Consider the following 15,712-nt stretch of genomic DNA (forward strand, 5'->3'; position numbering starts at 1 on the left):
AGTAACTAACATTAATGGACCTCAGCAACGTATAGAAATTGTTACTGCGAAGAGGTCACTCTAATAGGTTTCAAAGCTTTACGATAATTTGAACAAACAACTTAGCGTGAGATATAAAAAAGTGACCGCTAGATAAGCTCACAGCATTATCAAACATACGGGCATAAAGAGGAAATCCACGTCAAAAAATATTAGGTAATCGTACAATAATATTTTATTTCAAATAAAATAATATTATACAATAGGATTAGTAAACCTTCACATCTTACATTTGGAATAATATGTTTTTTTCTTCATAGCTGACTGCAGACTACCAACTGCTGGTATAACTTACGTAGTGTAAATTACTTTGATTGTATGTAGTAATGTAAAAATAAATAAATCAATGGCACTACAACCTTTTTAAGTCTTGGCCTCAGATTTCTGTATCTGTTTCATGATCATTTGTTAAACTAATAGGCAAGTAGGTGATCAGCCTTCTGTGCCTGACTCGACTTTTTTGGGTCTAAGGCAAACCGGTTTCCACACGACGTTTTCCTTCACCGATCGAGCTAATGTTAAATGCGCACATAGAAAGAAAATCCATTGGTGCACAGCCGGGATCGAACCTACGACCTCAGGGATGAGAGTCGCACGCTGAAGCCACTAGGCCAACACTGCTGTAGTAATATAACTTTTGTTATTCAGCAACTATGTCCTTGGGTTGATTGGGTACAGTAGTGAAAGCGACTGCATCAAGGAGGCCGGAACTCTAGGTATGCACGTCTGGTCTTTTACTAGAGATTCTAGTGTGATTCCGAACCTCACATACCCATGTAACTTTTCAGGGAACGGCATGCACAAATTTCCACCACGGACTGATCACCACGAGTTAAAGATGTGCCTTGACCGAGTTATAACCACCATAAGGTCAAGTAATTGTTTAAGATGTTTAGGTGTTCTTCCTTCGTATTGGAAGTCACGATGAACATGTGGAGACTTACGACAAACAATAGAATAGAAAACATTAGATTTTAATATTCTTTTTAGAACATTATTTTCTTAATATGCAAGGAGTCGGTTCTTCGGTCTTAGGCATGACAACTTCCTCACGTTTTTCTACAACGTACAAACAATTCTTGAATGCTCTGAAAAAAAAATTCAGTGCCAAACCGTGATAGGAACTCACGACCGGTTGACATTGAAGCCACTAGGCCAACACTGCTCTACTATAGTTATTATAATAAAAAATTTAATAAACTGTAAACGTTTCGATACAGCAGTATTAATTGAGTTTTAAAATGTTTCCTTTCATTAAAGCTCTATGTTTCTAAATAGAAAAAGCGTTAACTTGAAATTCTGTTAAAAAGTTATGCAATTTTAATTAAATGTTGCATTAACATAAGCGTGAAGGTGGGTTAAAGTTGCAATGGTAATCTTCATTAAGTAGATTTTATGAATTCAGTTATTTGTATACTGTACGTGCGCGAGTTCGCAACATTATTTGGACAGAAATAATCGTGTAGAACGTGTAAAATAAATTGTATGTATGTATCCATATTCACTGCCATTTATGGGAAAATGACACTCTGTTCTTGTGTTGTATTTTCTGTTTTACAGGTTTTAATATAATAACTAAAAGTCGATAAAAACATTTCGAACCTACTGTGGCATACATTTATGCACATGTTTCATTGCTACTTTGTAATGAAGTAGATAATAAGCTTGTCTTGCAAGGTATTCAACAGTTCTTGTTTCAATCTCTTTTTAACTCAGTTCCTCTAATAATCCACAATTCTAAACTCCTCTTCCCTTTATCCAGCAACTACGATTGTTATTTTTATATAATTGTGAAATGTGAGTTCAATAAAATATAGCTTATTATTCCAAATTTGAATATTTTCCCGCTTTAACGTTCGAAATTGAAAAAAATATTCAAATTTATTAGAGATTGGCTAAGCTTTAAAAACGAGGTCGTACTGTCCTAGATCGAGTAGTAAAAATTATGTCTTACAAAATGCCGCTTCTATACCATTAAACGAATAACGTAGTTATTAATAATGTAATTAATTTTGACCTCCGGATGCATGAAACGGCATTTATATAGATTACATTCATCTTGAACATACCTTAATTATGACGCTAAGTTGAACTCAAACCAGTGAAGTCGCGTGTTCCTGCAATTCAAACAAAACAGATTATATATTTTTTTTTATATATGACTTAAACAATACATAGTAAAAATTATGATAATAATAAGCATTTTATTCAAAAAACTATTTCACCAGGCTATAGTAGCCCTTGATCAAAACCCTTATGCACTTAGTGAAATAACCTACAATTTAAACAAAACTAATTAATATTTCGTTCCTATATGACTTAAACAATTATTTGAAATTAAGACGACAATATGAATTTTATTCAACAATTTTTTTCTCCCTTGGCCGAAAGTACTTTTAGTGAAATAACAAAGAAAGCTATCTTCAAAACTTGTAATGCAAAGCTCGTACATTTGTGGTATGCAGTTCCATTAGCAAACGGCATGGTCTATTGTAGTCGAGACCACAAGTCCCGGTGGCTTAAAACTGCCACAGATTATAATATTTGCTTAGAAAACCTGTAACAATACAACCTTTTCTACGTAATTCAGTTAAACATTGGCATTTAGATTCTCTTTGGAAAATCAAAAGAACATTTCTCGATAATATAATTTTATATACCGTTATTAAGAGGGCTATCTTTGAAGGCCTAAACAATCTTGTTACCAATCGTGGTTTTCATACAAATAAATCTACTTTAGAAAACATAAGTTTCGTTTTACGAAGGCACTATATATCGTATTTGTAATTTGAAATTGTACTGCGGTGTAGCTCTTCAGGTGCCAAGGATATACCCCTTTGTTGTCTTCGGTGTTTTGTGTACTTTTATTTCATATATATTTTAAGCAGTTATAAATTAATTTAATAAAAAACAACTATACTGATTTTACAACTAAAGAACAACTGTCTAGATGCATCTCATCAAAATCCTTTGACTTGAGAGTGTGCATGAGCTGTATCACTTAACATCAGGTGAGCCTTGTTTCCGTTTGCCCGTTATTTTATATAAAAAAAAACTTATCCCTGTTGAGTCTATAGAGATATCACTTTACATAACGTGAGTATGAACACGAGTGCCTACGTGATCTCACGCCTTATGGGATTTATTGCTTACACGGAAAAAATACAGCTCGCATTACGAAGACGCACTGTTCGCCTGCTATATACATCGTTCCAATGTGCTAAATTAGAAAATAACAGGCGGTGAACGTTTGTCAATGGCAAATAGACGAGGCAATATCGAACAGCAGAAAACAGTAAATTAGACGGAATTTTTTTTCTATTAATTAAATAGATTATTTGATTTTAATAAGTCATTTTTGTTAGTGTTTATTGAATGATTAACGAAATCTTATTTAGATAATGTAACAAGATTAAAGCACTGACTGATTACTTTTAACATATTTTATAAACAAGTATGTTTAACTGCATATGTGGTACAGATAATAACAATAGTTGAATGGCAAATAGCCTGGAATCACTACTAAAAATGATAAATATTATAGGTATATAATTAATCGCTATATATATCTAATAACATCTTATCGACGCTAATCATTCGAGTCTGTAATCCATTGGATTGTCAATATATTGGATCCTGTATATATCATAGTTACTTGTTATTATCTAAGTCAACTATTATATAGGAAAATACGTCATTCTCTGAAAGTTTTACATTCCAATACGTTTTCGTCACAAATACTCAACTTTCGGGTCACCGAGTCACGATACACTAGTAATGTGGGTCAAGAGTGGCAAGTCGATGAAATAACCCTCTTTAAGATGTTTTCTTTGAAAATTGTATTAATATGAAGAATCCGATCTCTGTATCACTTGTCAGACTTTCATTAAAAACTACTCATAATGAAATATTATATTTTAATATAAGATAACCATTGTCTCGGACTTTATAAATTATATTATTATAAATACTGCATAACGATTACATTATGATCACTACGGTTTTGTATAAAACGTTTAATCACGTCTTGACTATCAATGTTAGAAGCTTGGAATTACGATCAAACTTCCAATATGGCAATACAGTGATACGTGCATTCACCACTCGATTCCAGAGCTATCTGTTTTTTTTACTATACTCGTAGAGAGTATGCAAAAGATTAGCGATAGATAGTCTGTCAACAATAATGTTGCAATGTTAGTATAATTAATGTGTAATATACAACTTTTATTAAATTTTACGTTATTATTCAAATGAAATAATGTTAAGAAAAAAAATGGTTGCCAGTGTGTAATCAGCTATATTATTCTCAATTATTTAGTCAAAAAATCTAAAAAATATATATGGTAAACTTATGGTTGCCAGTAAAAAATTGGCCGCAAGCAGAGGTTGCCATGCTTTCAATAAACGATTCACGCTTCACGTAAGTGTGATTAACCAGAATCGAGCGGTAGGATCTTAGTCCATAAGTTTCCTCTTGAACTCAACTGCTTTCGTTAGGTACTTATTTTATTCAATTTGTTATCTGTTTCATTTTTTCAAACACTTTTAAGTACCAATAAAAGTATGAGCCGAATACAGTTTCCGAAAATGTTATTCGTTATTGCGTTAAAATCTCGTGTAAGTATTCCATGTAAAACACTACTGTATAAATTATACGGTAACGAGGCTGCAATTCAGGGATCGACGCTTCCAAGATCTCCTGCATCCCTAATAAACAAATACACTTAAAACACGACACACAAAACTCCTGAATTCCAGAACACTTTCTAGATTCTATTTCTAACAATGATACCCTATGCTGAACCCTCTTTGTTGAATTACGAATTTTTCATTCAATTTCAAATCTTTAATTTGTTAATGCTCCACACGACCAATATACTCCTATTCGAAAGGTCAAAAGGTTGTAGCGAAAGCGATGGCTTTCACAATGACTCAGCCATGCTTTAATGTCATAGATGAGCTGGTGAGAGCTCCGTACGGTACTGAGAAGAATCAAACTAATGAATCTCCTTTCCTGTGCAGTGCAATACATTTTACGTCAGCAAATATATTATACTTTTTAACACTCGACTGCAATAAATCTATAGCTATAAATGAGATTGTATTAACCTAACATTTCTCTTTAATTGAATATTATTAATTAATTGAGTAGAATTCAGATATAAAAGGTATGTAAGTAAGGTAAGGTGGAAACATACACACCAACTCGACTACAATAAATATTTAGTTATTTAAGATCTGTTATATACTTTACTTATCTCTATAATTAATGAATTAATTCCTTAAATGAATTTCAGGTATAAAATGATTCTAGAAATATTTGTCTAGTGGAGTGGAATCATCATTTTTTTTTTACCTTAAGCTGTATCAATGCTGTCAACAACTAGGACACATACACAATGTTACAAACATAATTTTAAACTAAAACATGTTTCACATAGTTTCACAACAGTTAACACTGTTGTGTTTATATTTAAATAACAAAAACCACAATGTAACATAACACATAACGAAAACGTTTTCCTAGTCATAAATGTCGCTCCAAAGTACTGTAGGCAAAATAATCTGATAATCGAATTGACATTAGACATTTACGCAATCTAAAATATCTGAGGCTTTAACGAACAAAAGATGGAATACTCGGTGGACTCGCATTGTGTTCATAATAACTCGACCGCAATGAGAACATCCCTCCGTTCGCTATTCGATTACTCAATTGGAGACGATTGCGGACATAAATCTGTGCATGACAATCAATGCGAAATGTCATTGGGCCGGTTACTTTTGGGATTCAAATAATATTACGTTCAGTATCATGTAATTACAGCGACGTCTGTTGATTAAAAACCTGTTTTCATTGCATTTTTATCAATTCAATTGTATAAATAAAACGTACATTGCTGGAAGCGTCGTTTAATATTTCGTACCTAAACATAAAACAGACATATTCTATCAGATATATCTGTATTCTGCGAAACCAATTTTTTATAGATGTTCCAATGTGTATATCACATTCTCTCAGACTTTATAAGTTAATGCATGTTGAGAAATTTGCATATACAAGCAACCATCATTACGTTATAAAAATTCACAATGTTGTTATTCCGGGTTCCGGGAAAAAACAGGGGGTATTGCTATACGCCAATCCTAAATAAGTTATTCATCCTGCCTCAATATCAATCAGCTGTGCCATGGACGAGGTGGGCGCAGGTCAATGACCGTGCGTTATCCAATAAAGGCGACGTGGAGATGCCACTAATCAAAGACCTCGATAGCGGTGAGATTTTAACAGGTTTCCTAATGCGCTGTGACCACTGACCGTGTGTTGTATAACGAAGCCAATCATCACGGGAAAGTGAATATTGGAATTCTTTTAAATGGCGAAAGTTATGGTGACAGGTAATTTACTAAAATATATTTTTTTACGTGTGTATACATAAAATAGGTGTACTATAGGACAGGGGGAAAATTTGTACATATGAAATTGCGGTAACTAGTTTTAACGGCCAAATTAATGCCGATAACATTAAGTTGCTATTATTCGTAATCAAATGTATGCAATTTATTAATATAACGATAATAAGAGTATAATCAGGTCACATAGAAGGGAACTTCATAACTCAGTAAAGCGTCAACTATGATAGTTATTATCATAAAGTTTTTTCTTGAATATAACTTTAACTCCTAAGCAGAATAATAAATACTTTATCATAATACTGCCTACCGATGTTGTTTTAAAATGTAAAGTCAATTAACAATTAAATACGTAGAGCAAGATAGAAGTTCTGAGCACGTCAAATTAAAATTTACTGAACATTTAAAACACATCATAACTCTGTAAATATTAGCATAGAGTTACACAGTAGACGGCGCAAGAAGACCACACACTCCATAGATATTCCAATTCCTGACTGAAATCCTCAAGAAAAGGCTTGCAGATCAGGCAAAGAGATTCGGAAAGCCTTAGAACGTGATACTACGCATGACGCAGAGAAAAGAAACCAGAAAAGAAAGAAGAAAAGTAGACGTGAAACGTCGTTGACTCAGACTAAACTTCGTACCAAATATGATAACACCGGGCCTAGTAATAACTTAAAATAAGACCACGATCAAGCTACGGTCAATGTCAACGACCATGAAGCCCGCGGGCATGAAAACAACGTAACATTAAAGCATTCAATTACGTAATGTTCCAATGCTTTAACCGGCATTCATCTTAATGATAACAATAATATAAAGGATATCAAACAGTTAAATTCGAATAAAACACATCTTCAAAATGTATATTAGTAATGAGCTCTAGATATTTTTAACAAATTCTTTAGACTATTTTTATCTTTCAAACGGATCACGATAAAAACGGTTATTCATATTACACGAATCACGATAAAAACAGTTATTCATATTTCAATACTTTCAAAAACAATGCTATTTATATAAATGGTCAAAACGTAACGGTCGGTGACCGGACGAAGCTCCAACCTCAACATACTGACTGTAACGTAACGGTCCGGAGGTTTTTGTTAAGAATTGTCGGACATCTTGTATGGCAATTTGTTGTTCCATTCCAACGTAATTCCTAGAAAGGAATCATAGGCTACGTACACACCGGCGGCTGCAAATCGGGTGCTAGTGCTAGCTAATGAAGAATATAGTAGCCTTACAACAGAGATTAAAGAAATAATCTATTGTACTAGTAACTTAGTAGTGAAACACACCCGTTACATTCGAATAGAACATTGTCAGATGACTAAGTAAACATAAATTTGTTTGCGCCAATAAGGCCTAAGGTACATAAGATGCCAATGATTCACATTTATGAAGCAACCAATTCTAGTGCCGTAGCTGATTTCACAATGTAAAATTAGCAATACAAAAGTCACCAGTATGCGCGGATAGTACATAATAATATAACTTTAAAGGCAACACACTGGCGAGCCTTGTATAAACGCTGAACATCCGGTGAGCCTCCTGCCCGTTAGCCAGTTAGTATAAAAAAATAAACATTAACAACCTGCCAGTGCGAATGTACCTTGAGTTGACCTATCATGAAGATTCTCGTTAATCAAGGCTTTTTATGAATGCTCTTCCGGCGAGGTTTTATATCTAGCGATCTATTCTAATCAAAGAACGCATTAGAACGCATAACCATTATTTGACGAGTGCTTTTAACCTCGACCTCTTTCTAGGTGTTCAAATGTTTTTCTTACTTTATCAAAGCAAAATCAGTATAACCCTAGCGGCTAAGCGTGCGAGCGTAAACCTTGGGAACGTGACTTTTAACACAGGTCATTAATAGCTTTTTATATGCTTATCAGTAGTCTTCTTCATTGCCGAAGGTCGCGTCAATGAACTGCCTACTGCTCTGCTAGTAAATATCTCTCTACCTCGATCGGTCTAGCTTCCCTTAGCGCAATTGGTTTTGTGTGAAAATATTAACGCTTTTTCGAACGGTAAAAAAAAATCAATGGCACTACAACCTCTTTAGGTCCTGGGCCTCGGATTTCTGTATCTGTTTCATGATCATTTTTAATCGAATAGGCAAGTCGGTGATCAGCCTTCTGTGCCTGACTTTTTGGGTCTAAGGCAAACCGGCTTCCTCACGATGTTTTCCTACACCGTTCGAGCTAGTGTTAAATGCGCACATAGATAGACATTCCATTGATGCACAGCCGAGAATCGAACCTACACTCTCAGGGATGAGAGTCGCATACTGAAGCCACCAACACAGCTCTCTTCACCGTTCGAGCTAATGTTAAATGCGCACATAGAAAGACAATCCATTGGTGCACAGCCGGGGTTCGAATGCCAGTATTTGTGTACAGTACAAAATAATTACTCGATAAAATTACTTAAGATTTACATAAAGCGTTTATATTATTAAAACGAATTTAAACAATGATGCAATTTAAGATACAATAAGGTGGTTGGGGGGCTTTCCGTGCCAATTTATCAATTGAACAATATACTAGATCCTATTGTGAAACTCTTCTACTATGAAAACTTTGTATTGTTAAAGAAAATAATATGTATAACGTTGCGTGGATATGTAGGATCTCTCTGCATCTTCTATCGCATTCACCATAGAGTGTTCAGAGGCTTATGGGATTAATACCTTCAGCCAAGGGTTATCATTCTACGTCGAGGCAGAAAAGAAAACTCGACGTTCGTCGTTCCGCAACTGAGCGTTTTGAAACCACTGTGTGAAACCAGCTGCCCACTGAAGTATTTTCGAACCAATGTCACATAGAGGGTGCCAATTTTTAAAAGACCAGCAACGGACTTGCGACCCTTTTAGCAATGTGATTGCCCATAGGTGGTATCACTCAGATGAGGCTCCTACCCGTTTGCCCTCTGTTATATATATATATAAATAAAATAACGTCCAGCATTTATATAATGCTATGTAATTGAAACGATATAATCTCAAACAGATCATTAAAATACCCTGTATATAAACCAAATATTATTTATTTAACAATTAATAAAATAAATATGCCTTTCATAGCTCCAAATATCCCCTACAATAACAAACCACCTATTCCCAGTTGAATTGTATGCCTATTATCACAATAAATTACACATCACTTATTCATTGAATAGAATGAATCATTATATTGAAATGGTTTTTGATAACATACGTAAGAGAACAATGAAGATGACGGTCTAAAAGACATAACAAAAAACGTGATGCCATTCATAAGCCAAGGGCGTGAGTTCGCTTAATTTTCAATCAATTCAGTTCTTTCAAACTTCTTTACAAATACCGGTACCACCACGAACTTTTCTTTCCGTAAATACGATATATTAGTTATTATAAGAAATATTTTCAATACATTTATTATTGTTTCTTGAGCTTTCCGAGTCCCAAAGACGCACACAGAACTCAAGTATTCCTTACAAAAGATTGTTACGATTCTATTAGATTGATTATTCGATTTTATACTTGCAAAAAAGATACAAATAAAAAATCACGAAACAGTCGTCAGCCTGCTGTGACTGTAAAGTTAATAATATGTCGATCCGTCAAAAACTGCATGCTAATCTGTTTCGGTCTAGCAACAACAATCAGTAAATGATATGTTGAATACGTGTTGCAAATATTCGTATGAACAGCTCTCAGTAGAAGTATCCTCTCAGGAGCTATGCGTTCCTGGTACTTTTCGTGTAAATATTTGACTTGACATGAATGAAATTTCATGAGTTATGGAATAATTTTTGCACCTTCATACTTTTTAGCGTTCCAGATGGTATTCTTACATAATCAACCAACCAACTCAAGGTCACTTAAGTCTTTGTTTTCTATAAAGATGTAAAATTATGGTCCATAACTCTGTCTGGTAAAGTTATTTTCAAGTAAGTCGATCACTGTTTCTGAATTGCATATCCAATTAATTTTGCATCAACCTAAACAAAGGTTGTATTGGTTTGAGATTGAAAAACTTATTCTGGCTGATTCTGAGGGCCCTTAATCATGATTTCACATATCCGGACCACGTGCAGGAAGTTTGATTATCTTCATTCACTAATTAGACAAGGCAATAATCGACTGATAAGGATATAAAGCAATTATCGCTTATTCACGTTTCGTCACAGTGTCTTAAGTAATATAACTGCGCGTAAAATTATTTAGTAATGCCGTTTATTAGGAAAATGGTTTTGATAGAACTCTTTTAACACTTAAACACAAGTCAGACTGCATTGACTTTAAAGAATTTATGAACCTAATAATAACTCTAGCAGTTGCACACGATGAAATCATACTCATACAAGACCTCGAAATTAGCCACTGGAGTCTTTGGGACTAGTCAGTGTCTGAACACTGGCTCTGAAGACATCAAGGGTCCTTTAGGTTAGAGGAAGAGACACCTGCCTCCACATAAGTCATTCACTAGTTTTGATACTTTGATTGATTGATTTAGACTAGACCACTGTTTTTTTTAATTAATAAAGGTTTTTCCTTTGGAAACAAGGTTGGAACGAATGTTAGTATAAAATCTGATCTGATCGGTATTTGTTTGATGTTTTAGCTCATTTCTAAGTTAAAAAATAACAAAAAGCATACGACGAAAATTTAACAATAATATTAAAACTATTATTAAATGTATTTCACATAACATACAAACAAAAACCCACTCAAAAAATGAAAACATAGGAAATGTATAAATACAATAGCTTTGCAAAATATAAAACTAAATTACCGTATACAATTAAAGTAATAATACTAGATATACTCGTGTAAAAATATATATAAAAATTCTGGCAGTAAATGAGGCGGCCACTGATTAACAGTAATCCTTGTGATTTCGCCTAGGGAAAAATTCAACATTTAGTAACGTTAGTACTGCTTATGCTAGACAATTTTAATACAATGGACCCATTTTTAATTTTGTATTTTTTTGTGTAGGCAACATTCATCGAATAAATACTTTCTCTTCTTTTTTAACACTAGGACCGTCTAAGTACATTCTAATAGACCAAATATGGTATATATATATATAACTTACATATATGTAAAACTTAAGTAAACTGTAACACGGATGATTAAGCACAACTATCTTTTAACAAGTTTTTGTATAACATTTATAGCAAATCCAGAAAGATGCCTCTTGACATACCGTTGAACATTATTTATTTTAACTTCGTCTCTGTTAATCTTATTCCCATAGGATTTCATATAATTATAATAAAACGATATTGTTGAACATCCTTAATCCCGCTGCAAAACGTGCAAAGTTGGAAACATAAGACCTCTTCATTAATTTCAAAAAATAGCAATTTACGAGTACCGTAGCTCTGGCTACGGTACTCGTAAATAATTGTGAACTTTTTACATTAAATAAACGGGAACAACCTAAAAAACATAACCGGCGCAGAAAGCATGCAAGATAAAGCTGTGTTTTTGTTAGACCGAGGTCACGGTACTAATTAATAATTAACATTTGCTTAATTAACATTTTCCTATCGCTATTCTGTAATTTGATACGGGTTTAGTATATTATTCACTAGTTATTGACAACTTCTCAGGACACGGAAACGTAAGATGTAAAATTACAGACAAGAATATTTTGAAGCCTTCAATCATGCTACAAATTGATTAAAATTGTATGACACGTTGCATAGTTAGTATACGGAGAGCGTAGCGCTTAGTACTACTAGCAGTAAGAACAATATTAAGAATGAGCTGAATGAAACAGGTTGTGGGTCATCAAAAATGCATATACGTCAAAAAAGAAATCTTCTCTTAAACTCACGGATTATATATATATATATATATATATAATCCGTGAGTTATATATTATATATATATATATATATATATTTTTTTTTTTTAATGTAATAGCAGGCAAACGGGCAAGAGGCTCACCTGATGTGAAGCGATACCGCCGCCCATGGACACTCACACTGCCAGAAGGCTCGCAAGTGCGTTGCCGGCCTTTCAAGAATTGGTACGCCCTTTTCTTGAAGGACCCTAAGTCGAATTGGTTCGGAAATACTTCAGTGGGCAGCTGGTTCCACATAGTGGTGGTGCGCGGCAAAAACTGCCTTAGAAAACGCTCAGTTGTGGAACGACGGACGTCGAGGTGATACGGATGGTATTTTGTATTCTGCCTTGACGTCCGATAATGAAACTCAGCTGCGGGTATTAGACCGAACAACTCTCCTGAACACTCCCCATGGTAAATGCGGTAGAAGATGCAGAGGGACCCAACATCTCTACGCAACGCCAAGGGATCAAGCCGCAAGGAAAGTGATTGGTCGTCGACGATTCGAACCGCTCTTCGTTGAATACGGTCAAGTGGAAGGAGCTGGTACTGGGGAGCTCCCGCCCAGAGGTGAGAACAGTATTCCATGTGGGGCCGAATTTGCGCTTTTATATAACAATAATAACAGAACACTAATTGAAAGATTGGACAATATTGTCACTTTTTTTATAGAACAGGGTGCAATTTTTTATTTTTTTTGAGAATGGAATCTCGCTGTTGGCCTTAAGGGCCTTTACAGCTCAGCGCGGGCTGTTTTGGCGAGCGTAGCTCGGCAAGAACGGCGTTTTTATCCCGCGGCTAGGGCAAGGGCGTCTCCTGTGAGACTCGAACCTCGGCTTGGGCCGTCGCGGGGTGGTCAATCGCCTGAAGGGCAGGACGGAAGCTCACTGGAGTGAGCGAAGTGCGAAGTAAAGGTCCTCGCCTTCCCCGGTGAAGGCGATTTTTTACCCTAATCTGTGTATTTTTATTTTTATTATTATTGGCCGCGCGGGCGGCTTTTAATTTATCGTTTGCTACAGTAATTGGATCGGATCCGTTAGAATGTCTCCCAGTGTAGAAGGCCTCCCACGAGCCCTTTTTGTCGGGAAGGGGTAAGAACAGGGTGCAAACAGAGCTCATGTGATGTTAAGTAATACAGTCGACACTAACACTGCCAGTACTTGTTTATGTTGTTTCCATAGTCTTTGTAATATCCATACTTTATATATTTTTTTGTTATTTAAAACTTTGGTTTAATTTTATTTACAGAACAGACCAAGATAAAAAATATATAGTTAAGTAATAAAGACAAAAAGATTATTTTGTTATTGACATATTTGTGTGATTTATTTTTAAGCAATACTGGTACTAAACACTCCTGATGCTGCTATTTTAACCCTCGGAAAATAGGACATTTGCATTTGACCGATTTTGTTGCTTTTAGTATGCTTTAGCAAGGAAATGAAGCGACATCGTTGTAACGTTTTACGTTTTGTTATATGTATGAACTATTTTTGCAGAATTTTTCGTAAAGCTACATTTCAACTTTTAATGGAAACAGGAAAACCGCCTGATAAAATCCATTTACACAATTCTTGCATCGTGACAGGGATCGTGATAAAGATTTATCTAAACAGCTTGGGGGTTGCTTGTTACACTGTTTTAATTATTGGACAAACGAATATTTGGGTACAATTTCGTTACTATACCCGCAGGAACTGTCAAATCCCAACATTAATTACACGCCAAATAGATCGTTATCCATTAGTTTGTCTACATTTAAAGCGTGTAGATAGGAACGGGTAACTAATGATGTTTTGGGGTCAATATTTCAGTTGTCCCGGGACATGCTTTAATGGTCGTAATTGGTCCCTAAACAGAAGCGTAGCGACAGCCGTCACGTCGTTAGAGTTATAGCGTTCGATACAGGGATTAGATCCTGTATGTAAAATGCATACCAGGTTAAACGATTTCTCTTAAATTTTCTAAAATTACAGGGATTAGATCCTGTATGTAAAATGCATACCAGGTTAAACGATTTCTTTTAAATTTTCTAAAATTACAGGGATTAGATCCTGTATGTAAAATGCATACCAGGTTAGGCGATTTTTCTTAAATTTTCTAAAATCTTTTATTAACAAGACAATTATCTGGACCAGCTGAAGTCTCAACGAACAAAAAAAACGTGTTCACATGTGGTAGAAGTGAAACCTTAAAAAAAATTGGTTTCAAGCTGAGACGAATGTAATTATTTTAAAAGTTTATCTAATATTAGACTTTTGTTTAAATTTTTTTTATTTTATTTTCAGGTTTAATACAAAATTGATAATTTTATAATTGGATTAAACTAAAACTTAACATCATTTTTTTAATTCAGAAAATAATGAAATACACACACATATAATATATTATGTAACTGTATAAATGCTTCCTATCTCATTTTCTGGCACATAAATCTCATAATTTATGTCTGTCTCTTTTTCGTTTCAACGACTTTTAAATCACAACGCTGCTAAATAAGTTCACTTTAAAAAATAACAAAATAATAATAAACCCCTATGAATTAATGCTGATATTTTCATTTAATAGACTTAGCCATATTTCTAAGATTCTCACATCAAAATCGTTATTGCAGAATTTTCTTTTAGAAGAAACAAATCCAAATAAAGATTGTTCTACGTTCCAATATAACAATGTCATTCCGTTGTCATTTAATTAAAGAGTCTTTTACTTACAAACATTTCGATTTGTCTCAAGTTAATAACTCCAAAAGCTATAATTCACTGACACACGACGTTATTTGAAAACATGCCACTTACATGAAAACTTTCCTATGTTTGCGAGGGCATTAAATAGGAGTTGAAAGTTCGTCCCTCAAGTCTTCATTTAAATTACAACCCACAATACGCTTCAGGTGAACTTTGGACTAAGAGATTTTAATCAAGTTTTGTAAGTTCATCAAGATCTTATAATGAACAACTACTGTATTGTCAACAAGAAACAAACAAATTATTATTTCATAACTAAAACATATTTTGTACTCAAGTAAGTTGAAAGCTCCTCAATTTGTTCATTTGTGAAAGTGTTTCGTCTTTTTAACGTTTAGTTTTGTATGGTAGAACATCAGAAGAAATTTAGATTATTTCCAACCATTTTTGGACAGAAGCGCAAACACAGACGGATTATCTCATAGCAGAGGCTACCACCTGCCACGAAACTATGACTGACTTTGATGGCGATCAAACCAGGTATTTAAATTTCACACAATGTACGTTCCACATCACAATTATTAAAATAAATAAAAACTAAACACGACTCTTACAATTATCGTAAACCCTAACTCCACTTAAAATTGTTGCGGTATTTTTGCTACACCGTATGCCTCGTGTATATAAAGTTAAAATGCCTTAAATATGTTTACTGGT

The 15,712-nt window shown here is 34.3% G+C and overlaps 1 protein-coding gene across 6 annotated transcripts in view; it reads right to left on the minus strand.

Annotated features, from left to right (window-relative positions):
• The window catches only part of LOC123709348 (putative polypeptide N-acetylgalactosaminyltransferase 9), a 154,610-nt gene that overhangs the window by 83,845 nt on the left and 55,053 nt on the right, over positions 1 to 15,712 (minus strand). For all 6 annotated transcript variants that reach the window (XM_045660606.1, XM_045660607.1, XM_045660610.1 and 3 more), the window contains exon 2: positions 2,109 to 2,156. The gene's annotated coding sequence lies outside the window, so the exon portion shown is untranslated. The remainder of the gene's footprint in view (positions 1 to 2,108; positions 2,157 to 15,712) is intronic.

Source organism: Pieris brassicae, chromosome 5 (assembly GCF_905147105.1).
Source record: "Pieris brassicae chromosome 5, ilPieBrab1.1, whole genome shotgun sequence".
Lineage (NCBI taxonomy): Eukaryota > Metazoa > Arthropoda > Insecta > Lepidoptera > Pieridae > Pieris > Pieris brassicae.